The sequence below is a fragment of the Pelodiscus sinensis genome, chromosome 26, assembly GCF_052426305.1.
Source record: "Pelodiscus sinensis isolate ZL-2025 chromosome 26, ASM5242630v1, whole genome shotgun sequence".
Taxonomy (NCBI): Eukaryota; Metazoa; Chordata; order Testudines; family Trionychidae; genus Pelodiscus; species Pelodiscus sinensis.
In genome coordinates this window covers 14,996,207-15,022,545 of record NC_143077.1, presented here as the reverse complement: position 1 = coordinate 15,022,545, position 26,339 = coordinate 14,996,207, and the positions used below count along the sequence as shown (strand labels likewise).

At 45.4% G+C, this 26,339-nt stretch overlaps 1 protein-coding gene across 36 annotated transcripts in view; it reads right to left on the bottom strand.

The window, feature by feature from the left end:
* EPB41 (erythrocyte membrane protein band 4.1) overlaps window positions 1–25,773 on the bottom strand; it is a 171,471-nt gene extending 145,698 nt beyond the window's left edge. For 27 of the 36 annotated variants that reach the window (XM_089773531.1, XM_075909089.2, XM_089773517.1 and 24 more), the window contains exon 1: window positions 5,341–5,498. The gene's annotated coding sequence lies outside the window, so the exon portion shown is untranslated. Of the gene's footprint in view, window positions 1–4,833; window positions 5,051–5,340; window positions 5,499–24,924; window positions 25,070–25,089 lie in introns of those variants that run through there. The other 9 variants (XM_089773537.1, XM_089773538.1, XM_089773539.1 and 6 more) reach the window with 4 other exon arrangements.
* Window positions 25,774–26,339: the final 566 nt, after the last annotated feature.

Here is a 26,339-nt window from a genome sequence, read left to right as displayed (position 1 = left end):
GACACTAACCTAATGCCGTGTACACACACAGGTTTATTATTTTAGTTAATACAGACTAGCCAAAAGTACTCAAAACCTAACGGCAAATTTCTAAGGTGCATCGGCACACACAGATGAGCAGCAAAAACAGAATCACATCCCTCTGCCCTCCAGAGCTTTGACTAGATTTTGCTAGTCCAGATGAATCAATGGTCTTGCCACCATTTTAAAAGCTCAGGTTTTTGCATAATGTGTACCAAAAATGATCCTTCTCAGCTATCATATGTTCTTTGAAAACATACTCTTGGGGCTCTGACTGCTGGGACTCTTTCCAATAAACAACGATGTAAACAACATCATAGTAAAATGCTGGCAGAGCAAACTGCTGTATTGAAAACAAAGGTACACAACACATTTGTGCTCTCTTCAAAGTAAATCCATTTAATGCAGAGGATGCCAATCCATTAACCTGCATCTGAATACAGATTTGACAAAAGCTGCACTTGATAAGAATCTTCTAAATCTTCTAAATCCTCACATATTGCTAGCATGTTTATCATACTGCCAGTAGTCATAAGAAATTAAGTTTTCACTGTTTGGATTCCTTGGTTTACAAGGAAATGTAGTTTCCCAAAGGATAACTCTATTTCATGGCTTACCTATGATCTAAAACAGGGCTATTCAACATGAGGCCTGTTTGTTTGTGGCCCTAAGTGCAGTTTGGGTTTATGTGGGGCTTACCACGTGGCCCATGGGTGGGATCCTTTGAACATGGTCTCCACTGGTAACACAATCCACAACAGCGAGGCATCTCCCAGGCGGGGTGAGCACTGAAAGACGCAAGGGGATGGGATGGCCGAAACAGATGAGTTCAGGGTGTTGGCGTATCTGGCCCCCAAAGAGGAGGTGCCAAGACCAGAGGGGCATTGTGGGAAGTGCTTTGTATTCATGCCTGTCAATGTGAAAGAAGCTATTTGCATATATATTTGCATGTACAGGCAGTCCCCGGGTTACGTACAAGATAGGGACTATAGGTTTGTTCTTAAGTTGAATTTGTATGTAAGTCGGAACTGGCTCCAGATTCAGCTGCTGCCACTGAAACTGACCAGGGGCTGACTACAGGAAGCCGGAGGCAGAGTTGCTCTGCCCCCAGCTTCCTGGAATCAGCCTGATCAGTTTCAACAGCGGCTGGAGCCTGGGACAGAACAGCTGGGGTGCTGCCCAGTAGGTTCCCATAGGACCAACCTGGCAGCACCCCAGCTGCTCTACCCGAGGTGTTCCGCAATAAAAGCCTGGTCTGCTGGGGGGGAGGGGCGCACTAGCTGCGCTCCCTCCCCCCCCCCCAGCAGACCAGGGAGACCCGAGAAAAGCCCCATTCGAATGCTTTTAATGTACAGTGATTTTTCTGATCACTAATGAATGTATTATTAAGAATGTCTGCCCGCCAGGGAATTGGCATACCATCTCAGGTACACATCTACTACAACTCTGAATTTTCTCAAGAGGGTCCTAACTAAAAGAATGAGGTTTGATGTAACCGATGAGTCCTTCAGACTTGCAAATTCAAATAAAGTCAACTGAAAATATCACAGTAACTCATACAAATGCCACCTTAATGCACAACAGCTGGAGTAATTTCTATATATGAGCTGCAGACTGCGGTAACATTTTCAAAAGTACTTAAGTGTCTTAGGAGTTTATAAGTTGCAGGCACTTTTGAAAAATTAACAATTAAATGGCTTGTTTCTGATATGCATTTATCTAATCTTCATAATTGCGATTTAAAAGCAAAGCAAGTAATTCCTGTTTTTCCTATTTGGATTGATAAATGCAATAACCAATCAAAAATAGAAGGATTTGCCGTTTTTTAAATTTAAAATTTGTTAATAAAACAAATACCTTTAGCAGGGCAGAGTGATTTAAATCCAGGTGATTTAAGTCACCAAAAAAACCAAACAGTGATTTAAATCAAGTTACCAAAAAAGCTAAGACTGGCTGTGCTTAGATAGCATGTAATTTTGGAGTAAGTCCCACTGAACACATTGGCACTTCTGTTTTTTGAGAAAACAAATATAGAATAGGGTTCCCTTGGAAAAGCTGAGTTATGTTGAAGTAAAATAGGGAATAGACTTACAGCATTGGGATTGTGGTCTGTGGTCAAGATGTTCCAAAATAAGGGACACATATTATGTAATATAAAATAAGGAACTGACACTCAGACAGGAGGGAAAGCTCAGTGGTTTGAGCACTGACCTACTAAACACAGGGTTGTGAGTTCAATCCTTGAGGGGGCCATTTAGGGATCTGGGGAAAATTGCTCAGGGATGGTACTTAGTCCTGCCATGAGGGCAGGGGACTGGGCTTGATGAACTCCCAAGGTCCCTTCCAGCTTTATGTGATAAACCTATCTCCTAGTGTGGCAACTGTATATTTGGGCAATAGCTAGGTTTAGAATCTAACTAATTATACAAGCCATAAAGATAAACCATTTTTTCTAGCAACATCCAACACAGCAAAAAGCTTGGGAATTCACTTGTTAAAATCACACTTATACTAAAAGGCATAGAGAGCATCTTGAGGAATGATGCACTGCAAAGTGAATTATTTAAGTTACTAACCAGCTGATCAACTCAGCTATAGACACAGCTTCATATTATTTTCTCCCAATAAGCAGTTTCCTTATGCTGTTTCATTCTTGCAACTAGGCTCTGCATCATCTTCTTGCACTGCTTATACTTGATTCATTCTTTTTTATCCAGGGAACAAATTTCTTCAAAATATTCCCAAACAGGGTCTCTCTTATGCCCAGAAGCCATGACAGTTTTTCTGTAGCAAAAGCATAGGGGAATATAGGAAGCTGTGTGCTGAATAATGTCTTCTCTTTTTCTTTCCAGCCCACTCCACTGTTCCTTTCTATACTGCCTCCATCCTTTCCTATATGTCTCTCGGTCTTTAAGAATGTATTAACTAACTCTGCCATGCTTGGCAGAGGTACACCACCACATAATCACAGAACAAAAACAATCCTATACTGTCTGCATCTCTTTGCACATGGGAATTTAGTCTGCAGAGAAACAGAAATTGAAAGCTCAAAGCTTTCAAGAAGCAACAGCTCATAGTTAGGCTGAACAGACTAGAACCATTAGTACATTTTTGTAAGACTGTATATGTAGCATGTTTGTGATGAGATGTAATTGTAACTTACTTTTTAATGATAAATTTAATATTTTATTGATTTTTTTAAATTAAAAATCAGCTATTTTTATCCACCCTTACGTTGTTATATTTGTTAACTTCTTGAACCTTTTGTTTTCAGAAGAGAGCAGAGAGAACACAAAGTGATTTATTCACATCTAACGAGAGTTTTCTTCTGAAAATTGTAAAATATGTCTTGACAGATATGTAGTCCCAAGCCTGAAAGCATACCAAAACAGTAGAAATCTGCAAAAAGAATTCAGTGCTTTTTGAGCATCTGTTACAGCTTAAATTTCCCAATCAGAGAAATTATAGACTGGCACAGTCCATATGAAATAAAATAATGGATTCAGGGATCCGTGCACTCCTACAGTCCGATGGTTTTCCCTAATTCAGAGGCAGCACCCAAGTTCAACACACAGATGGAGTTTTCTTTAATTATATTTTTCTATACTAATAAGATTTTAAAAAACTCAGAATGCTGGCACAATTAACACAGCTTCTAGTGAAGTAAAGATAAAGTGCACATCACTGAACCTCTGTAAAATTAGATTTCTAAAAAGCCCTTATTTCCATAAAAAGCATGCTCTCCCCAAAATAAGCCATCTGTACACTTTGCTAAATTCACAAGACATCCAATTTTGGGGGCATTTCCAAAATAAGGATTTGAATATTCATCAAGCTAGAAGTGCAATAATTGTTTACAAGATATGCATATTATCTTTTTATCACAGAAGCATCTAAAAGGTTATAACCAGGTCAGAACACTACAGTGCACTGTGCAAACACAGTAGTAGTTCCTGCCCCCTAGGGCTTTCCACAAATCTGTGAAGATAAATGTTTCAAATGTATAAACCTAAATACACTTAGCTGAATATTATATGAACGGGGACATTATTTTAATAATATATTACTATAATAATAAGTGGAAGTATGAAACGTTACAAAAATTAATTTGTTTCCTTCTGTACCAATGTTTAAAAATGAGAGTTTTATTTCAGTTTTCTTCAACTGTCATAATATTGGCACACTAGTGCAAAGATTTAAAAGGAACACTATTTACCTGAAATCTATTTACAATTAAAAAGTTAAAAATAATGTGTGACACTATCCATAGTCCTGAATACTTCTGGGAATTTCTCTAATTGTACAATGAGACATTTTTCTCATTTTTAAAAATATACTCTCACCTGTTGCTTTACCCAATCTGTAAGGAAAGAAAGTGATCACACAAGTGTAATTGAGTAAACATGTAGCTCTATCAGACTGAAGGGTAAACGAAAACCCAGAAGAGTTTTTCTTTTCTTCTAATGCTGCTTGAAATAGTAGAAAGATAATTTTCAGACAAATGTTTAATTTTTAAATTGATGTTGTCCCTTAGAAATTGTTTTAGTTTTAAATGTTATAATTCTCCTTTTAAAAAAACCCTCTTCATTGCAATGTCTCTTTAACATGACTACTGGTTGTTTTCAGAAGCAAATCAAGACACATTTTAGACCAATCACATCCATGACTAAATGCAGGATGCAACACAAGAAGCTTGATTTAACCTTTTGATCACTACAATATTCAAAAAATAATCCCGTGGGGTTTTTTTACACCCAGGTAATTTTCTCTCTAGCCCAGGTTCATGCAAAGCAGCTCCATTAACAATAGTACCTGCTCCACCATCACAACGTTCAATTCCGTTCATCTACCGTGCCTGAAATCTCTTCTTCGGAGGGCTCAACCAACGGATGGGTTGTATTTGGAGATTTTTTCAAGCCGCTCACCGCCATAGCTTCATTCCCACCATCCTCCTCCTGAATTTCCCAACCCACCTTCCTCCCACACAATAGACTCGCCGAGGTTGGAAATAGGAAACACCTACTGACTCCGCGCATCCCTCCCTCTGCACACGGAGGAGCGGGCTGACAGTAAATGGCCACACAGGACGGGGTCTTGACCATCATCCCCCCCCCCCCCTGAAAATCTCGCCTCCCACCATTTCAGCGCCCAGATCATTCCGGTCCCCTACGGAGCCGCACATCATCCATCCCACAATGCTCCCTGCCACGCACCTTCCTGCGACCCGAGGAGCCCGGCGAGGCGCTCCCAGGCACCCGGCCTGTCAGCCCCACCACAGCCCCCGCTCGCCCCTTTCCCTCTGCCCCCCGCGCACCGTACCCGGCCGGGCGCTCTCGCCTGACACAGCGGGCACAGGGATCTCGCCGCCTCCCAGCCTGCCGCGGTCTCTCGTCGCTCACTCAGCGGCCCCAGGCCCCCCCCCCCATAACATAGTAGTAAGTTTCCATTGGCCGGGCAGCGAGGGCGGGGCCGCCGCCGCCTCCGCCATTGGCGGCTGGGAACCCGCGGCTCCCAAGGGAGGGGGAGGGGCGACGGCAGCGCGCCGCGCACGCGAGGAGAGCGGGGCGCTGAGGGGAGCCGCGGGAGCGCGCCGTCAGACCGCGAGGCAGGGAGAGGCGGGAACGAAAGCCTCCCGTGGCGCGCTCCGAATCGGGGGGAAGCCTCCCGTGGTGCGCTCCGAACGGGGGGGGGGAGAAGCCTCCCGTGGCGCGCTCCGAACGGGGGGGGGGGGGAAAGCCTCCCCGCGCTCCGCGTGGCGCGCTCCGAAGGGGGGAAGCCTCCCGTGGCGCGCTCCGAACGGGGGGGGGGGGAAGGAAGCCTCCCGTGGCGCGGGGGGGAGGGGAGCCTTCCAACGGAGGGGAGCCTCCCGCGGCGCGCTCCCAACGGGGGAAGCCTCTCGTGGCGCGTTCCAAAAAGGGGGGGGGGGGAAAGAGCCTCCCGTGGCGCGCTCCGAACGGGTGGGGGGAAGAGCCTCCTGTGGTCCTCTCCGAACGGGGGCGGGGGGGAGAGAAGAGCCTCCCGTGGCGCGCTCCGAACGGGGGCGGGGGGGGAGAAGAGCCTCCCGTGGCGCGCTCCGAACGGGGGGGGGGGGGGCTGGGCGGAGCCTGAAAGAGCCTGCTGGAACCCTCCTTCCCTGACAGGGGCGATGCCTCTTTCCCATACAGAAAATGAGGGGACGAAGGCTGCTGGCCAGTTAAAGCCTGTGGAGAAAAGGTCCTGAAAGACATGCCGCCCCTGCCCCGGCAGGCAGCTCCTGCCTTGGTCCAGGCCCTTGGCTGCCAGCCCCAACCTGATAATGAGACCCCCAAAAGCATCTCTATTACACCCCTGCTCTGCCCCTCACATAACAGTGGGACCATGGTGAAACTGCCAAACAGCTTGGACAGCACCCCTAAGCATCAAGGGGAAGGACAGCAATAGATGGATGTACCATGGGGCCAGCTCAGCACCCACCTGTGCAACAGAGATCTGTCATTGCCTTTAACATGGGTTGGCTCCATGTTAGCTTCTGAGCCACCCTAACATTACATCTGCACCTGTTTAATCACATCCTGACTTCACATCAATCTTTACTCTGTAGCATGAAGGGTATAGGGGAAAGACACACCTCCCCCCCCCCCACACACAAAATCAATTACCCTTGTACTCTACCCAGGCAATCCATGAAGGACAGTACTGGGAGAGAAGGAGGAATTCTTTTGACTTTCTTCCACACCAACTGGAACTGACAACACTTAGGTGCTGCATACATTGCAGTTTAGTGACAGCTGAGCTACAGCTTGTCTTCACTTATCCCAAGGTCAGTGCTCTAGAGATCAATATCCTGGGGTTTGATTCCGTGGGTCTAGTAAGGATCTGCTAAATGGAGCACAAGTGGCACTCTCCATCAACTGCAGAATTCCACCTACGAGTAAGGAAAGTCCCCTCCTACAGTAGGAACACTGCAAAAATTCAATTTAGGATATATCCACTCCAGCTATGTTATTCTCATAGCTGGAATTGCTTATCTTAGATTTACTTTCTCCAGTAGTGTAGACCTGGCCCTATTGTCAGTAAGGATTCACACCTCTTCTCAACCTTCAGTTATGCTAACAAAAGCCTTTCGCAAAGACAGTTATACAAGTAAAACTTCTTTAACTGTACTAGTATATAGATGCACGGTACAACCCTTACACTACAGCATCCAACTATGTCCATGCTGTTCGACTGAAAGATTGACGTCTACAAATGATGTAAAGCTGGAGTAAAGGCCGGAGGGAGGGAGGGAATCACATCTTAACCAACCAGTAAAACATTTATATTTAGACCAGGCTTTCATTTAAATGAAATAGGACACATAATATCAGTAGTTATTTCAGTACAAGTTCGTAATTACAACTGATTTATTTATTTCAGCTTGTTTGTAGACAAGCCTCTATTTAGGTGACAGAACCAGCTGGATGCAAATCCATGTTTAAGAATAGCAAGATACAGTCTTCCTCTTTTGGGCTCTGTGGCATAGCGCTACATGACATGCAAGTTACTGATAAAAGACTGTTTCATGTCACAGATGAAGTTCCCACAGGGTAAAGCCTTTTATGAAAAATGTGCTGCTGTCTATCCCTATTAATAGCTGGGTGTTACAAAAAGAGAACTTCCTGAAGTGAGCTATTAGACCATGTTATATAGACCAGTGTTTCTTACACTATGTTCCGCGGAACACTGGTGTTCCGTGAACAACTCGCAGGTGTGCTGCGACCTCCTCTTAGTTTTTTATTACTTCTTTGTTTTTGTCTTTTTTTGTCTGACAACAATTTTTTTTGAAGAACATTTTCACAGGTGTTCCGCATAAAAATATATTATTGTTTGGTGTTCCATGGTCTCAAAAAAGTTTAAACACTGATATAGTGCTATAGGAATGGATGCTTTTTGAGTGCTTCCACCAGATATATCAACAAATCCCAGTTTCTTTAAATCTCTGTTCTAAACACACAAACAGTGTCCTTTAAGATGAAGTTGAAATGACATGCTTACTCCCACTGCTACACCTAAGTGGATAGAGAAGTGGAAGTGTTTATAAGGCGGGGGGGGGGGGGGGAAGTAAGCAAAAAGAACAAATGTAGAACTGTATAAATAAACTGGAAACAATACAGGAAAGAAATACACAAATTTAGAAACCATTACATCAGAACAAACTTTTTCTACAGCATCCCAGATTTTAGCTTGAACATTCTCTGTAAAAACAGAAAAATGTAGTGTAGTTGAGAAGCATGGACTTATTCTGCTGTAACAATTTGCAAAAGCAAAACTTTTTTAAAGATAGAAGACAAAGGCCATTAAGTAAGAAATAAAACAGAATCCCTAATCCAAACTTGATATTAAAAGGTGACAATTAAAACACCTGTGCATGTGTACATGGACACAAAAATTTTGAGGTACATTTGGCTTCTTGTTCTCAAAAAGATAATTGAGTTGGTCTCTTTTGAAAATAATTTCTATACTAGGATAGATAAGGTTTCCATACCATGGTCTACCAGAGATTAGTAGGGTATAGTGTTATCTGTTGTACTAGAAATCCTCGACTAAAATAAGTTTTTTCTTCATTTAAATCATTGTTCTGGAGTGAGGCTGGGTTAAAGGGGTTCAGCATGCAGGCTGCTCTGGGGAGGACAGGGCAACCACAGCCCTCTCTCATTACAGCAGTTTGGGGCCAAATGAAAAGTGCCTGTCCATGGCCGCTGCAGCTCCAGCAGCCACAGCCAGGGGACAGACACAGACAGACATGCAGGAAAACACACACAAGGTATGTCTACATGCAGAGGCAGATATAGGGCACGGCAAGCGGGGCGGCGGCCCCGGGCCCTGCACTTCAAGAAGCCCCGCACATGCGCTGTGGAGCCACCGCGCATACGCTGTGTCAAAGGGGGAGCCCCGCAAAATTGTGCTGCCCTGGGCCCCACAAAATCGTCATCTGCCCCTGTCTACATACTAAAGTCCAATTAAGCTATGCAACTTGAGCTACATGAATTGCGTAGCTTAAGTCAAAATAGCTTAATTCAGCTTTTGGTACCGTCTACACAGCAGGAAGTCGAAGGAAATATACTCTTCCTTCGACATCTGTTACTCCTCATAAAATGAAGGTTACAGAAGTTGGAGTAAGTCATCCTCCAGGCGCCATTATTTTGAAATAATGGCTTGCAGTATAGACACGCTAATTATTCCAGAATAATGTCAGTTATTCCAAAATAATGCTGCTGTATAGACATAGCCACAGACAAACCCTCTGAAATATATACAGGCAGTCCCCGAGTTACGCGGATCCGACTTATGTCGGATCCGCAGTTACGAACGGGGCCCTCCCTCTCCCTGGTCTCCAGCAGACCAGGGAGAGGAAGCAAAGCGGCGGAACACGCGGGCAGCAGACAGCCCAGACGCGTCTGGGCTGTCCGCTGCCCGCGTGCTCCGCGGCTTTGTGGCTTTGCTCTGCTTTGCTCCCCATCCCCCTGGTCTGCAGACCAGGGGGACGGGGAGCAAAGCAGAGCAAAGCCGCGGAGCACGCGGACAGCCCAGACGCTGCCCGCGTGTTCCGCCGCTTTGCTCCCCGTCCCCCTGGTCTGCAGACCAGGGGGACGGGGAGCAAAGCAGAGCAAAGCCGGGGAGCACGCGGGCAGCTGACAGCCCAGACACATCTGGGCTCTCCGCTGCCCACGTGTTCCGCTGCTTTGCTCCCCGTCCCCCTGGTCTGCAGACCAGGGGGACGGGGAACAAAGCAGAGCAAAGCCGCGGAGCCTGGGGTTCTTAAGTTGAATCTTTATGTAAGTCAGAACTGGCGTCCAGATTCAGCCGCTGTTGAAACTGATCAGTTTCAGCAGCGGCTGAATCTGGACGCCAGTTCCGACTTACATACAGATTCAACTTAAGAACAAACCTACAGTCCCTATCTTGTACGTAACCCGGGGACTGCCTGTAGTAGATAGCTGTCCCCTTTTCCACCCCTGCCAGGCCAGTGGAGTTACAGCTATCCAGTCCCCATTTTAGCACCTTGCTGCCCCCTGTTGCCATTCTACCGTATAACTCCCTCCTGTCAGACTCCTCCCTGTCCATTCCATGCACATCCCATTATCCTGGCACAACCGAACTCTGGCCTTGCTTTAAAGTTATGACTACCGAAAGCTGGGACTGGAGGATAGAGATGTAAAATCAATTAACCTGTTAAACATTACATTTAACTAGTTAACTACTTCAATGGGGGCCCGTGGTGCAGTGTGGCCATGCCCGCCACAGGTGGGGCTGTTCTGGCCAAGCTAGGGGCACTTCTTCCTGCACCACAGTTGCTCTGGCCAGAGGCAGTGAGGGAAGGAAGGAGCTTGCCAGCCAGACTGGTTCTCCGCAGAGTGCTGAGAGTGGGAGGTGCCCGGAGGAGTGAGGGGAGGGGAGGGGGAATTACAGAGGAGCAGTAGAGCTCTGGAGGTGAAGAGGCAAAGCAGGGAGAAGACAATGAAAGGGGGAGCACGTAAATGACCAATGGGTGGGCAGCAGAAACAACATGTAACCAGCCACATCTGGCATCTGCATGCGCTCACCAGCCACTGGAGCTTGCAGCACACAGCAGTGCCGGGTGGAAATGGGATAGGGGAGTGGGGCCCTGCTGGCTGACAGCAGGCACACAGTGGGGACTGGGCTGACGGACAAGCAGGGGAAGCAGCCAGCCCCACACACTACATCTTCACCCTGCCACCAGCTTGCACACACACTCCCATCATCAGCCTCTGGGCCCACCTCACTCACTGCTGGTGGGTAGGCTAGAACCAGGGCGGGCAGGGATCCAGCCAGCAGCAGATCCCACTGACACTGATGGCGGGGGAGGGCAGACAAAAATATGGGACAATTTGCCTGTTTTTAAGAAGAAGTCAGGACACCTGCAGGAGGACTAAATACAGGACTGTCCCTTTGAAAAACAGGAGGTCTGGTCACATATTCAAGCATGCAGTTAGAGATTGGCTAACAAAACATCTACACTGTGCTCTGCTCTGAAGAAAACTCACCCTGCCCTGAAGAGTTGATGTAAACAAGGAGCTAACCATCTAAAATGGAACCATTTATGAGTGTGCAACATTTTGGGATTTTTTAGAGTAAAAAACAAGAGAATCTGGGGTAGATGAGGAGATCAAAACTGACAGACATTACAGGAAAAAACAAAAGTCAGTCATCTAAAGCTGAATGATAGCTTCATTTGAAGAAACGAGGAGTCCTGTGGCACCTAAGGGCACGTCTACATTAGGAAATAATTTCCCTGATCCCAGGCTCAGCTGTGTGGTACCACCACTTTGAAATACCCCTGTTCCCTCTCTCCCTTTGCTGCCTCAATCTGAGAGGCAGTAAGAGGGTGGGGGGGGAATTGACTAGTCAACTGAGTATCCAATAAGCATTTGCTTGTCGACTAGTCCTTAATATCCCTACTGCAAATGCCCCTGAATCCTCCGGAGACCGCTGAACATCACCTCTGGTGGAGGGAGACCAGTTTGGACTGGTGGAACCACATTGGGAGCGGAGTGGCTTCTGTATGTGGAAGGCCATCTTCCTGGAGCTCTGCAAGTGGATCACCCCACTTCGATTTTTCATCCCCATGCAGAAACGGGTAGCCATCACCCTGTGGAAGCTCACCACGCTGGACAGCTACCACTCCAAGAACCAGTTAGGCGTGGGGAAATCCACAGTCAGGGCCATACTCCTGCAAGTAGCCAACTACGTACTACTAAGGAGGGGTGTCACTCTGGCCAACGTGGACACCAACATGGCAAGCTTGCCACCATGAGCTTCTCCAACTGCAGGGGCAGCTGTAGAGGGCACTCACATACCCATTCTGGCCTCTGACCACAGTGCTTCAGACTACATAAACAGAAAGGGGTACTATTCCATAGAATCAAAGAACCATAGAGCTGGAAGAGACCTCAGAAGGTCATCAAGTCCAGCCCCCTGCTCTAGGAATCCCAACTAAATCAACTCGGCCAGGGCTTTGTCCAGCCGAGACTTAAACACCACTAGGGATGGAGACTCCATGATGCCACAGGCCCTCATGGACCACAAGGGATGCTTCACTGATACCAGTGTTGGCTCGTCGGGAAAAGCGCACGACACCCGCATCGTCCAGAACTCATGCCAGTTCCAAAAGATGCATGCTGGTACTTTTTTCCCCCCCGACTGCACCATCAGGGTTGAGGACGTGGACATGCCCATGTGCATCCTGGGCACTGCAGCTTATGGACCCCTATACAGGCAGCCTGGTCCCCACCAAGGAGAATTTCAACGCCAGGCTGAGCAAATGCTGCATGGTTGGGGAGTGAGCGTTTGGCCACTTAAGGAAAGGTTCTGGAATCTCCTCACCACTGCCCTAATCTCTGAGCTGACACTGAAGGTCTCAGTTCAGGAGATGGCCATGTGCTTCGAGCAAGGCCATACGTTCTTGATGGCTGTGCAGGTAGAGGAGTCCCTGATAGTGTGGCTTATGTGGTTAGGTCCTGTAATTGTGTCGCTTGTGGACAGAGCTGGCAATGGGGTTTGTTGCAGGAATAAGTTCCTGGGTAAGTGTTTTGGGGCATTGTGTGCTGCTGGTATTTGTTTCAGGATGGGGGGCTGTCTGTAGGCAAGGACTGGCCTGTTTCCCAAGAACTGCAAGAGTGAGGGATCGATTTCCAGGATAGGTTGAAGATTGTCAATGATGTACTGAAGGGATTTAAGCTGGGAATTGTAGGTGATGATAAGTTCAGTTATTTACCTTTTGGGGCCTATCCTGAAGCAGGTGACTTCTGGGTATTTGTCTGGCTCTGTCAATCTGTCTCCTTGCTTCCCCAGATGGGTATTTAAGTTTAAAGAATGTTTGATAAAGATCTGGTAGATGCTAGTCTCTGTCTGAGTGATTGAAGCAAATATGACTGTATCTTAGGGCTTGGCTGTAGACAATGGATCGCCGATGTGCCCTGAATGGAAGCTAGAGATATATAGGTAAGAATAGCAGTCCGTAGGTTTCTGGTATAAGGTGGTGTTCATGTGACTATCATTTATTTGTACTGTCATGTCCAGGAAGTGGCTCTCTTGTGTGGATTGTCCCAAGCTGAGGTTGATAGTGGGGTGGAAATTGCTGTGGATTTCTTCAAGGGCCTCCTTCCCATATGATGAAGAGGTCATTAAAGTATCATAAGTAGAAGGAGTGCTAGAGGATGGAAGCTTAGGGTTATATGTCAGCCATAAAAATGTTGGCATATTGTGGGATGTGAACTGGCTGTAAGTAACTGGAAGCGTCAACTTGTCTTTTTTCCACTAGTGCACAAATTAGGTCTAACGGCAGCAGCAATTTTAAATAGTGCAAGCAAATAACCGGAGTGGGGGGAGGGAGGGAAGTAAGTGGTTTCGTCTTGTCAACCACTGGCTTTCCTGCTCTGGCGCTACGTTTCACATTCATTGGTATAGTCACAAATGTTGATTCAAGTGGTATCAGAAAGCTATGAAGAGGTCTAAAAAAAAAAAATCTCAATCTCATTGGCACTGCACAATAGGACAGATCCACTTTGGTTTAATTCTGATAAGTTTCTGGTCAATGAACAGGGTACTTGACCTCTCTCTTCTAAGCAAGTCATTTAAGATCCAGGTTTCTAGTATAATTTTCCCTTCCATTTAGAAGTATCCAAATTAACAATCATTGTGAGGGAGAAAATTACTGTTGACAAAGTCTTTAATAAGTCTGCCATAGAGGTAAAGTTACAAATATGTGAAAAATAGTTCCATAGCTTTTGAGAGCTTATGCAGAGACTGCTTTGTTGTGATACAAGCGCAACCTTTGGGGATGATGGTTTTTAAAAGCCTGTCATATTATGATCTAAGAAATGAGGTGGAAGAGATTTATTAGATCATCTACCTCAGCTCATTATTAGTCTCTACAATAAATCATCTCTACAGCGTAATCTCTCCTGAGTGAATTATTATGGAGCCACAACTGCAACCCTATAGTTAATGCTAAAAATAAAATTACCATTATAATCCCAAATTTGGCACACTGCATCAACTTTTGCCAAAGCCAGAACATTTTTCTGGACATTTTCATGGAGAAGACCCTCCCCACTCCACCACTACTGTGTATCATTTCAACTATTTATGCATGATCAGATTTTAACAAAGCCTGATAATGCATTTTTGTAGCATGTTCCTTTTTGGAATGGCAGTTTGGCCCAGAAACTCACGATTTGTACATTGGAGTGTTTTCCAAAAATTGAAAGGCTTTATTTCAGCGTTGCACCTATAAGAACACCCACTGCTCAGGAGTGTGGAAAATCCGCACCCTATGCATCTTATAGGTCCATACAGCTATCTCCCAGTGTAGAGAGTGCTATGTTGATGAGAGGGCTTCTCCTGTTGAGAATGCTACTGCCTCTCAGGCTCCAGCTAAACTGCAGGCTTCTTTCGAAAGAGAGCATCCATACAGCAAAAGCGCAACGAAAAAAGTAATGGGCTTTTTCGAAAGATAGCGTCTAATCAATGTGGATACTATCTCGCATTTAAGTTGTGATTAGTATGGACAGAGCGGCCATCAGGGTACCTGTGTTATTTCCTGGAGGCCTCTTCTACGTCCACACTCACCTTTTTCCGAAAATGCTTTTCTGGAAAAAGGCTTCTTCCTTGTAGAATGAGGTTTACCCCTGTTGGAAGAACTCAATCGTAGTGTGGATGCAAGTACTGTTTTTCTGGAAGAACGGCCATTTTTCTGGAAAAATACTGCAGTCTAGATGCACTCTCAGAGAGATGAAGTACCTAGTCCAACAAGAGAAGCTGTCCTATTGACATATGCAGTGTCTTCACTAAGCATTACAATGACAGAGCTTGCTACATTTACAGAGAGGGTGTGTCTAAACTACATGGCTCCGTCGATAGAGCCATGTAGATTAGGCTGATCGGCAGAGGGAAATGAAGCCGCGATTTAACTAATCGCAGCTTCATATAAATTTAAATGGCTGCCGTGCTCTGCCGACCAGCTGACGATCAGCTGTTTGTCGGCAGATCGGGGCAGTCTCTTTGTCGACAGCGGTGCGTCCAGACTGCCCCGATCTGCCGACAAACAGCTGATCATCAGCTGGTTGGCAGAGCGCAGCAGCCATTTAAATTTAAATGAAGCCGCAATTATTTAAATCGCAGCTTCATTTCCCTCTGCCAATCAGCCTAATCTACATCGCTCCACTGATGGAGCCATGTAGTTTAGACACCCTAACTGCTGTAAGTGAGCAGTCCGGTACTGTAGAGATTCAAAACAGACTTGATCTGACCGTACTTTATATACTTTCCAATTTGCTAACATGCACCCACCACAATGGTGTCTGGATGCATGTACAGATTTAAACAATGTAAACAGTATGTTTTGCGTTTGCAGTATTTACTCTGGCTTTTTTTTTTACTGGAGGGATGCAGGAAGGCTTTGTCAGAAGCCTTGAAAGTTTGCCAAAATGAGATGTTTGACCAATGGAAAGAAGTGAATTTTTAGATAGACCCTTTGAAAGTTTGCCAACTCCATGCATTGAATTCTAGGGACTGTTTGCAAGTGGGTCACTTTCATGTCCAGAGATGCAGCAATACAAAGGGAGAGAAGCAGTGTTATCAACTCTTACTACTTCAAATCATAACAGTTGGTGGGTTGTTTACTTTTAAAGCTCCAGCTCCTGGGATTCCATTATTACTTTTACTTTTTAAAAATAAAAGTTTCTAGCCCTCAAGTTTGAAAGGGAAGGTTTGAAAAAAAAAAAAAAAAAAAAAAAAAAAACATGGACAACCATTCAAACAGCAAAAGGCATATGAAGAACATGAATTTCAGGGCCCGACTCATGATTTTTTGAGTGCTTAGGGTTGGCATTACTAAATCTCTCTGGGTATGTCTACACTGCCACCCTAGTTCGAATTCCTTGCAGGAGGAATAACGGTAGTCCAAATTAGGAGCTTTAATTCATACTACCTAGTCCGTGCCGCGCGTAGCCGTGGGCAGGTACTTCGAACCACGGGGCATTTAAAAATGGCGCCCGCCCAGGAACACGCAAATGAAGCCTGGGATATTTAAATCCTGGGCTTCATTTGCAAGTTCGAATGCCTACATTAGCCACCCTAGTTCGAACTAGGGTGGCAGTGTAGACATACCCTCTGAGAGCATGACCCTGAGGGCAGAGATATCACTTATTTGGCTCATGATGGATTTTTCTGCCCCCCTATGTACTGGGTCAAATTTCAGCTCTGAAGCACCCTGAGATCACTTGTCTTAAGTTAGGCAGTAAGCTCTTCCACACAGGGACCGTGTCTTATGTTTTTATAGGCAGAATGCATATCCCCATTTTGGCACCCGATCACCTTACAAAGAAGTATATACACCACAAAGAGGGGAGGGCTAGCTTGGTGGTTTAATCTGCTAAAACCATGGTTATGAGTTCAATTCTTGAGGGGGCTGTTTAGGGATCTGGGGCAAGTCTGTCAGGGATGGTCCTTGGTCTTGTCATGAGGGCAGGGGACTGGACTGGACTTGATGACCTCTCAAGGTCCCTTCCAGCAATATGAGATAGGTACTTCAGTGGTGCTGCAGACACTAGTGGATCACAAGGGCCGTGTCACCAACCTCAGAATAAGATAGTCAGGAAAGGGTTGTGATGTATGCATCTTTGGGGACTCCTGCCTGTTCAGCAAGCTGGAACTTTTTCCACAGATCAGTAAATTACAATCTGAGATGTTGAAATGCCCATACTGATCCTTGGCAACCCAATCTACCCCTTGCTCCTATGGCTCATGAAGCTTTACACAGGCTGCCTGGACCGTAGTAAGCAGCAGTTCAGCTACAGACTACCACCATTCTGCACTTGTGCAGAATTGCCTTTAGGTGTTTAAAGAGACATTTCCACAGTCTGCTAACGAGTTTAGACCTCAGCGAGCGCAACATTCCCATTGTTATGGCAGCCTGAGTGGGCTCCAGAATACTTGTGAAAGCCGGGGAGAAGTGTATCCGTCTGGGTGCAAGGGCAAGGCACAGCGCTAGCCAGGGATTTTGAGCAGCCAGACACCAGGGCAATAAGGACAGTGCAAGTCAGAGAGGCTTTGAAAGACAACTTTACGAGTGGCCAGTTTTGAGAGTTATGCAGGTTTCTCTCAGCAAGGTGTCCCTGCATTCGGTGTGCTTACCTGTGAACTCCCCCACCCCTTGCCAATCTCTTCCAAACAAGCAATGAAGAGACTTATTCAAAAGTCATGTGCTTTTATTTAAGGAACACAGCAGGGACAGAAGAGAAGTCCAGGGCGGGAGCTTCGGGGGGAGAGGGGTGTGGTCACAATTGTGAGAAGGACAGCCTTTTGCTTCATGACACATCCCTGTGGGTTGAGTGTGAGGCTGTCCTTGACTCCCTCCCCCACCCCGTTTTCATGTTCTATTGCCGTGGGAGAGGAGGCTATGGAACACAGCGAGGAGGGAATGGTGGTCTGTAAGAGGTGCCCATTCAAGCAGGTGTTCTGGAAAACCACCATGCAGTTCATCACATCCACCACGGACGACAAACACTTTTTCCTGGTGCCTCACTTCCTGTTCTCTGCACGCTCTGAATTTCCTCCAGTAGCATATTCCTCCACTCATTCGCGCGCTCCCTGTCCAAGTTGGCGGACTGCATTTGCTCCTTGAACATCTCTTGCCTAGTCTGTTTTTGCCTGCACATTTTGTGCCAGGCGGACAGCTGGGGGAGCCCCCAGGGGGCGCACAGCAGGCTGACTGCTATTCCCCCATAATGAAAAGTGAAGGGCAGACTTTACAGGAGCCACATTGTAGAGTGTAAAGCCTAACCTAGTAAAACAAAATGAAGGTCCGTCCACAAACAACAGGGATGTGTTATGTAGAAGGCCACTGTTAGGCATTAGGTAGCCACTTTGCAGCAGGTACACCTCTAAGTTCTGGACTTGGCTTGGTGGCAAGCATGATAAGAGACTGGACGGGGCACAAACCTGCAGGTGCAGGAGAGGGCACTGAGTCCGGGTGTGGCAACAGAGCAGGGCAGGGCCTCACACAGCACCTTGTGTCTGGCACCCCCATTTGGTGGAAGAGTGCAACTTTCCCTTGCTGCAGGAGCAGGAGGATAGGAGGGACGGAGAGCATGTCCGGGCACGGTGGCAGGGTAGGGCAGGGGCTCGAGCCACGAGCAAACAGGTTTACTGCAGAGAAATCAGCTAATAGCTTCCCATCCTTCATCCAGACTGCCATGTAAGATACCAGTCTTCTCCGCATCACAGAGCGATAGGGAGCAAATGCTGAATGAATCTGGCCAGAAACCTAGACCTTGCAGCACAAAGCTTTGCAGTGTAGTGACACCGGAGCACTTACTGCTGGCTTGGCATGAAAAGGTGGAATAAGGCAGCCTCCCCAGAAACCTTGTGAGAAGGATTAGCGTGAGAAGGATTACCTGGTATTCCTCCTGCAATGAGGTTTACCAGCTAATTCGAATTAGGGGTTTTAAATTGGAATCCCATTTCACTGCCGCGTGTAGACACAGGCAGTTACTTTGGGCTAGTCAATTTCCAAAATGGCAACCAGCCAGGAACATGCAAATCAAGCGCAGGATATTTAAATCCTGAGCTTGATTTGCAATTCCGGTCGCCCTCATTAGCCTCCCTAGATCAATTTAAGGGGCTAGTGTAGACATACCCTAATACAGCAGCCACACTGATTGCTTTCAATGTGGTCCTTCTGTCTGTTTTATTAATTTATCCCTCAATAAAAGTTAACTTATTCTGGAAAGCAGTTAAACATTACTTACACAAACCCCACAGAATTGCTACACATATACAATGCCCACATCTCGGGAATGGTTATACCAGAGCTCCAAAGACACATTTTCCCTAACAAAAATAAAACTGCTTGCTAATATAGTTCTCAATTTAAAAAAAGAACCTTTTAATAGGTGATGAGTAAAACCAGTAAAGCAGTGTCTGCATAAAAGTTTGCAGACAGCCTGAAAACAATAGTGCCAAACTGCCAAGGTGTGAGCTGCCCCAGTTGTTTAAATGAATTCTAATTCAGATGCTAGCCAGACAGTCTTAAATCAAGTGGTTCTCAGCCAAGGTCACATGTACTACTGGGACATGTGGAGATCTTCCAGGAGATGCATAAACGCATCTAGATATTTGCCTAGTTTTAAAACAGGCAACATAAAAGGTACTAGTGTAGTCAGTAAAAATGTTGATAATGCTCCATGTATTATAAATATTTACATTCCAACTGATTTTATTATATGGTAAACATGAGAAAGCAAGCAATTCTTCAGTAATAGTGTACTGTGATGCTTTTACATATGATTTTATAAGCAAGTCATTTTTAAGTGAGGTGAAATTTGGGGATACACAGGACAAATTGGTTTCCTGAAAGTGGTACAGTAGACTGGAAAGTTTGAGAACCACTGAAAACTTTGTTAATTCCCCACCCTCCACCCCTCAGTTTACCAAAGCCTATAGAAGGCAGAAGATGCCAGATATGTAGACCTTTTAAAACACACACCGCCCTCTACCTGGCTAGGTTAGAGGTGAGAAAAAACAAACAGAAAGAGAAAAAAAACCCACAAACCATAAAAAAAAAAAAAAAAAAAAAAAACACGTTCTCATTTCTTGTTTGTTTGTTTAATTTTTGAAATTCCTCTGTCCCCAAAAATGGGACATTTCTGTTTCTAACCTGCTCTAGTTTAAGCCAACTTCTGCTCTGAGTCACTGTAACATAACTACAGAATAAAACTGATTTCAATGGAGTTGATCTAAATTTATAATAGGATTCCGTGATCTGCTATCACTATAAGCACATAACAGCTGCTGGGAAGTGAGAAACATGAGTGAAGTGGGAAAAGCTAAAAGAGTCTGGCAAAATTGCGTATTTTGGAGTAGGTACTTGTGATGTTCACAGCATACCCACATAGAAGTTAGATAAAAACATAAACTACTCTCGCTGGAAAGTTTCAACATAAAACATTTAGAACTTCAACATGCAAGAACCAAAAACAGAGAGAGGAAAAAGCTGGTAGTCTAAGGCAGAGAGGCACAACTTTCCCCACTTTGCATTAAAATGGTGCTTTCTAGACTAACTTTGATCACATGTTGCTATAGATCCTCCTAGCCTGCAAGTAGGACCAGAAGGACCCTCTCTCCCCATGCAGCATGCTCTTTAAGAAGGGTTGTCAGGCGTCCGGCTTTGAACCGGACAGTCCAGTATTTGAGCTCTCTGTTCAGGAAAATAGAATTGAGAAAATAGAAATGTCCGGTATTTTCTAAATAAGATGTAATGTAGATTGTGATGTAATGTCAGGTGTGTCCGGTATTTTTGTTGAAACCATCTGGCACCCCATCTTTAAGTGATGGCTTGTAATTTCAATAGTCCTCAGTGCACCGAAGGAGTATATTCACATCTGGAGGAAGTTTTCTGGAGGAGGTTCTTGAGATTCACTACCTGCTGGTCAGGGTCTCTTCTGTAATCCCCTGCCTCCACTGAATGCTTCATTATCTGGGCCTGGTGTGCCATTACTGGGGAGACTGGGAAAAGGAATTCAATCCCTGACTGATGTTGCTTCTTCATCTTCTGCCTCACCAGTCTCAATTTATGCCCCGCTCCTCCATTTTTACATCACCTTACGAACCCAACATTTCATCCAACCAGTCCGCAGCTTCTCATTCAGTACTGAACGGTTGCCACTGCCTCCGTCCCCTACTTATTATATTTTCAAACCACCAACTTCATGCTTCCCCCATACTGTCTCATGCTAGGGATGCTAACTTTTTTTAAAAACAGTAACCGTGTAACCGATTGAAATTCGATCAGTTACATGGTTAAACACTTTGCGTGTCCCACACACAGCTGCATAGCTACTTCACTGTCCTCTCACAGCCCTCAGAAATCTCCTTTGCTGCGATGATGCATTTAAAAAAAAAAGGGGGGGGGAGAAATCAACCATTGGGTGCTAGTGTGCAGAGACCACTACTCATCATAGGGACCAATTTTGTTCCATTGTTTCCTCATACTCCCTCGTCAGTGTGTATCCACCTGTTGTCTTTTATACTCTGTAAGATCCCTGAAGCTGGAACCATATTTTTGGACTGTTTGTACAGTTCATAGCATAAGGAGGTCCTACTCCATTGCTGAGACTTCTAGGAGCTATGGGAATACAAATAAGAGTGAAGCATTCTGAGACCTCAGAAACTGTGTAACCAGAAGCGTGGAGTTGGAGAAAACTCCATTATATCTACTAAGGAGAAAGGGAGGGCAAGGTGGAGATTAGTTTACTGCAGCAATTCCTATTCTTTTTTAGATGGAGTTCTAAGATATAAATACAAAAATGAGCAAGGTTTATAGAAGGAAAGATAACAGGAACGGTCCTGTTTCCCTCCTAGGTGAGGTCAGTACTCTCCCCGTTCCAGTGAAATTTTTGCCACATGTGTTTTTATCTTTTCCATCATTAACAAGATACCACTTAGCCTTCTAAGCTTCTTACTTGGCCAAGATTAAGACCCACCACATTCAGTGACATCTTTTCTATTACCAGCAAAAGCAAGTCAGCAAGCTGTTTGCATGCGTCACCTCCTGAGAAATGAGTGTTAATCATTAATGTTCAAATTGCTACACATTGTGCCATCTGGCACATGTACCTATCACCATGCTCGCGAGCAGAAGTGACTAATATACATTCCTATACAAGCAGATGAACCAGTGGCCTTATTCAGACTAAATTCTTTTCAAGTGAAAGTCCCTTCAGTGCAGGCCAACATAAGATTTAACTTTCATTTACATCCACAAGCATGCAGAGGTACAAGCAAGAATGGAATCAGCCCCACAGTTTTCTAAACACATCTTTTAAAACACCATGTTCTCCCATGGCTGTGACAGGGTGTGCACACCCCACACTACAGCAGGAGGGGTAAAAACCCTGTGGGTGGAGAAAGTCCCGCCCCTTCAACGAGACTGGGCATGCTCCAAGTGCTGGGAGAGTATAAAAGGCAGGAGAGCAGCTCAGTCTGGGCTAGCCAGCGAAGGGGGAAGGACCTCCAGCAAGAGCTCCCAAGCTGCAACAGCCACCGACCCAGATAGCGGTAATCTAAGTTCCAGGAGCCTGCTGCTACACGGCCCCAGCAAGAAACCGCTGCCAGGGAACCAAGAGACCCAGCCACTATGTGGGATGATGCCCCAACAGCACCAGTAGGAAGCGACCCAAAGGGTGTAGAAGCAGCCTCTCCCACCCAGGTATACTCAGCATGTTTCAGATGGATTCCCCGCCAAGAGAGTGGGAGACGGATCTGCTGCTCTCAGCGCCCTGGGCCAGGACCTGATGGAACAGGGTGGGCCCAGATCCCCCTACCGGGGTGCTAGTCCTCAATCCTGCTGACTTTGGCCTTTAGGCCACACTGTCCTGAGACAAGGGCTGCTTACCGTCTCTGTGCTCCCCTGAGAAGGGAAAATGTACAGACTGTAGAGCTAGCTGACGACTCTGAAGCCAAGCAGGTGGCATCCTCACACCTGTGACGGGGTGTGCATGCGCTACCATGCATGCCTTTGTTTTGTACCCAATATGCTTCCTAGGCAGGGGCCTATTGGGCACACTGCACATTTTGCACAGTACTGCGTACACCAGTATTGCTAGGACACAGTACAGCTAGAAAATAAGCCACAAGATGGCCAAAATAGGTAACAAAAGCACAGGAGAGAGCCAAAAAACCCACCACCAAACTCCTCCCCCACACATGACACAAAATTAACCCACTGATAAAAACCAAATGAAAACTTCCCTCCCTCTGGCCCTAAAGGCAAGTACATCCAAGACCTGGGGAGGATATCAAGAAAAGAGTCACAAATATGGGGAGTTAGTCACACGAAGAAGTCCAGCCACCATTTCCGGAGTGCAAACCCCAGAAGCAAAAGCATCCCAACAGATTGTTAAATGCTGCAACCGAATACTGTACTAAGCAGAGGTCCTCTAAGCGTATGTCTACACTGCACCGTGACTCGAAATAAGATACATAATTTAAGCTATGCAAACTGCTTATTTCAAAATACAAAATAAAGCGCTATTCCAAATGTCCCTTACTTCTCGTAGAATGAGGTTTACAGGGACATTGGAATAGCGAGCCCGAAATAACGGGCTTGTTGTTAAAACACAGGATAGCATTTTGGGATACACTGGTATCCTGAAATAGCGTTGCAGTGTAGACCTAAACAGGCAGGCTCTAAATAGCTGGAACTCCTAGACACATCCTGTGCAGGAAGTTTGCTTGATATCTTCAGGAGACGCATGTACATCATTGAATACTACATCAGTCCCTGGTCTACACAAGGAAATTATTTCAAAATAACTTCCTTATGAATTCAAAATGACAGAGCATCCACACTACCAAGCATGTTATTTTGAAATAACAACAACTGCTTTCCACAAGGAATAATGCTTGTTTTGAAATAGTAGTAGTGCGGATGCTCCACTGCTGCTATTTTGAAATAACTACTCTCCAGAGTTATTCGAAGTAATTACACTCTAGTGCTTCCTGGGGCTCTAAGTCAAGATAGGGTGCCCACATTAAGGGAGCCTTCCTTGGACTAATTTCGAGGCTTCCCTATAGTGTGGGCATGCTATTTTGAAATAATTTCCTAGCGTAGACATGCCTTCAGTGAACAACCTTATTCCACTGCACATGCCAATTTTCTCTCTAGCACATGTAACAGCAAAGAACTTTTTCCTGCAGTTGTACTGCACACTCTAAGAAGGTTGATTCTGTTGTGAATGAACTAGGGTTGTGTGTACAAGAGAGAAAGAGATGCTCTAATAAAAACAAGTTCAGAGCTAGTGATCAGTTGGCTGTGGCCCTGACCTTCAGAGGTGCTCAGCTCCCACCAATTCCAACAATCCAAACAAAAAAATTATATCCTCGATTATAACCAGCGGCCACTATTTAGATTTTGTTTACTAGGAGCTACCCATTATACCCTATCCCAAGTCACGAACCCTCTTGATCTTGTCATTTGAAAAAAGCCTGTAAAAATCACTTGCCTGGTTATTAAACCAAATCTGCTCCCATATGCCTTTGCTTTCCCCCTCAAATGCTTCTTCAGTGACTGGCATTTCTGCATCAGTAAACACCCAGACATGCAGCAGTTTGGATTTCTGCTTCCCTACATCCCATTTCCTGGTAGAAGAGAGCAATCTTTACTGGCCACAGATCTTGTCTAATGCTTCAGAAGAACAGAAATCCAAATAATCAGACAAAACATCACCTAGCACCAAAACCTCCAGTCCTGTGCTGTAACCAAAGAGAGAGTCTCTTTACAAGGGGCTTTCCTAAGTTAACAACAGTTGTTCCAGACTGCTCAATCTTGAGGAATGCAGGGTCAGATTTCACATGTAGTTGCTGAAGCCAACGGAGGAGTCAGACCCATAAGAAGTTAGAGAGGCTCATAACATTGTTTATGGTTCAGTACAAAATTAGTGCAAGACTTGACCTAAACTATTCAATAAGCAGCAGCAGAGACTGGAAGGTGTGCTCGTTTGTTACATTTACAGCGAAGTGATCTTCACCGGTCTGTAGATCTGGGACTGCAGATCCTGAGGTGGCTTCCCCTCCAACCCGACATGTCCTGGCAGGGGGCTCTCCTACAGAACCACAGCACAGTTTCACACCACCATTTTCAGGAGGAAGGATTCTCTTTTCCCAGTTCAAAACAATTCTCAGGAGAATTGTGAAAACTGAAAGGATGCGTTCTACCTCGATGGCCAGAATACAAAGCAATCCTAGCTATCAAGAATTGCCTGCTGATAAAGACGCTTTAATAAAAACAAAATCCAGAAATAGCTACATAAACACACTCATTATCCTAAAACACACTTTTTACTTCACCTCCTAGTTCCTCACCATCACACACTCCATACGGGAAGCCTGCAGTTGCATAACAAACAATGCATCAGAAGGCTAAGCCAGGAGAGCCAACCCAGTTTCCTTGAAACTGATCAGTTTTTTTGAAAAGGCATATGGATCATTATTTCTGCTCTCCAGCAGCCTAACGAAGCATGTACTCACCCACAGATGAGCCAATCAGATGAAGCCCGCAGGTGAGGTGCGATAATCCATTGGAGGGCAGGCCATGAAAACAAAGGAGAGAGAGAAAAGGCATCAGTTAATAAGGAGTTCCAGCTTTTCAAACGACAACACCCACAAAAATCTCAAGACACATAGCCAAGTGCTCCTACTTATGTGTTTATATATACTCTCCAAGAGTGTTTACTTGACTTTTTCAGGACTGGAACAGATGGCTGAACCAGAGTTCATACCAATATTCATCTGGAATATTTCTTGTTAGTGTGCAAAGGTATAGGGGGGAAAAAAACAGTCCTATTAATTAATTCAGATAATACTGCATACAGGGATGCAGAGTCCTATATTTTAAATCACAGCTAATGATATGCATGAGTACCTCGGATGATCATCTCCCACACGTCCACAGAACAGAGGTTGTGAATATGAAAATAAAAAAAAGACTAAAGTGTCAAGAGCATAACTGAGCTAGAGAAACATTGGCATTGGATTTGGGCACTGAGAATTGAGGCATGGCTCACTTCCCTTCATGCTAGGTCTGGAGAAGCCTGAAAAATATCAGTTCTGTAAAGGCAAACTCCCAGGCACAGGGGTGGAGAGACTGAGGGAGTCTCCAGCTCACATCCACATGGGTTTTGACTGAGCTCCCTAGTGGGCATTAAACACCCACCTCTCCTCCCCCCACACACACACTTTAAAATCAATTAACACTTTTTCCAAACACCTCTAAACCCTAACCCTCTCCACACACAAGCTACCTGCTCTCCTTCCTGCGTGCTTTGTCTGTATGCTCTTCAGGGCGAGGATTCAGGATGCCTAGTGCTCAGTACATTTGTCTAGCTGTCATTTAGGCCAGCAGTTCTCAGCCAGGAGTCTAAGGCCCCTGAGGGGGCCACCAAAATAAATCTCTCCATCCTTCAGCTGAGAAAGCTCCTACTTTAGTTCTCTGGCTCTGCCAGAATAAATAAGGGAAGACAAGAACTGATGGGCCACATCCTATCCCAGCACTATCTGGCAGTGACATACTGATTTACCCACGGTGAGGATATGGCCTAATATTCCAGAGGTGGTAAACAGCTGGGAAGAGACCCTTTCAAACGAACCTAAGAGAATTCCAGTTGTGTTACCCACCACAAAACAGCCCAAAAAGAAACATCCATTTTTCCTCCCTTTGCAGGTCACTCTGAAGCCTAACTGCGTGGACGTGGTTTGAATTCCTAAGTTATATTAGGAAG